This window comes from Branchiostoma floridae, chromosome 2 (assembly GCF_000003815.2).
Source record: "Branchiostoma floridae strain S238N-H82 chromosome 2, Bfl_VNyyK, whole genome shotgun sequence".
Lineage (NCBI taxonomy): Eukaryota > Metazoa > Chordata > Leptocardii > Amphioxiformes > Branchiostomatidae > Branchiostoma > Branchiostoma floridae.
The window spans coordinates 34,834,915-34,836,392 of NC_049980.1; the positions used below are offsets into that span (position 1 = coordinate 34,834,915).

Sequence of the window (1,478 nt, forward strand, 5' to 3'; positions counted from 1 at the left end):
AGCCTTCCCATCAGGGTCATGCCTCCTCGTAAATTAGAGCTCGCAGACTCGTCGTCCGATCGATTTTCGCCTAATGTGAGGGGGGTATTGGGCATATCACTTGACGAATGAAGAATAAAGAATAGATTGTAAGAAGTGATTATAAATGATCATGCTAGTCGCTAATATCTTAGTAAAGATATTGCATCTTTTACGAGTCAGAAAAGTATTAGCTGTGAAACATGGAAGCATTTTACTACTATGATACCAAAATTCCCTTCTCATTAATTGACAATCAAAAATCTTTCTATTCGTTCTGAGTCTCGACGCAGTTAACATTATTGAAATCACAAACCACAAAACAAAACTTTTCTCTTGACCAAATTCCTTTAAATTGTGCTCCCGTCAATTAGATATTATGAAAGACTACTACAAGAATTTTTCCAAAAGTTAGTTACAGACTTGGCACTTACATGAAGTGTCTTTAACTTTAAATAGGTCTTAAGTAGAAAAATACTAATAATAAATATAACTGTCAGACAAATTTACCTTTAAAAGACACATAAGTTAAGAAAATGAATCTTGTACAAAAATGCTAAATTCAAAAACATATTTTCTCGACAGGCTAATGAAAATCACGTGTTAAACTATACATTCTGTCGTATATCACGTGACTAATCTCCGAGCAGATGTTAGGTGGAGGATCCTGACGTGTGCTCTCTTCCGGCAGTTTCTTACATCGAATTCGTGTAACAAGACAGCCAGTAAACCTTACAAACGTCCACTCAACATCTGCTTGTGGAAAACCACAACACCACTTATATCAGTCCGTTCCTTGTCTGTGATTAGCAGAAAGGTTTCCACAAGCTTGGAAATAAGTCTCAATAAGCCTTCTTCTACAGAATACTCTGTCATACTGCGATAAAGAAGGCAGCGAACAGTGACTTGCTTAATTCGTGCAGTTCTCACAAACCAGATCTAAGGATCGGGCGGGAAGTAGCAATCAGCTGATTCCATACAAAGACGCCCCACGTACCAGGTTTACGTAACTCATTCCGTTGAGATATTGCTGAATCGTTCTGCTCTAGGAGCCCGCTCAGAACAACACGTACATCTAACTCTACTTGTCTCCGCTGTTGCTAAGATGATGCTGTGACATTTACAACAGGCTGGAATGTGACTATACTGATAAAATAAGCCTTTGCGCGGTGATAACTACGCATGAGCAGCGTGATGCACTATGGGTAATAAGGCCCCTGGGATATAAACAAAACTCCCCTGGACACGTATCAAGTACTTTCTATACAAGGACAGTTTACGAGTGACCTTCACCTTTGACACATTACCCACAACGCATCTCGCTCGCATGCGCGGGTGAAACCGTGAATCGGCTTATAGACATCTTGCGTTGCGAGTCCGCCCCGTCCCGGCCCGTCGGTCCCGGCCCTGCCCGCTAGTTGCCCTCCCGCGCCGCCCGCAGCGCGCTCCGGTACTCCGCG

General features: G+C 42.3%; 1 protein-coding gene across 1 annotated transcript in view; it reads right to left on the minus strand.

The window, feature by feature from the left end:
- Positions 1-1,478, minus strand: part of LOC118409232 — a 32,950-nt gene that overhangs the window by 7,705 nt on the left and 23,767 nt on the right. The window lies entirely within an intron of this gene.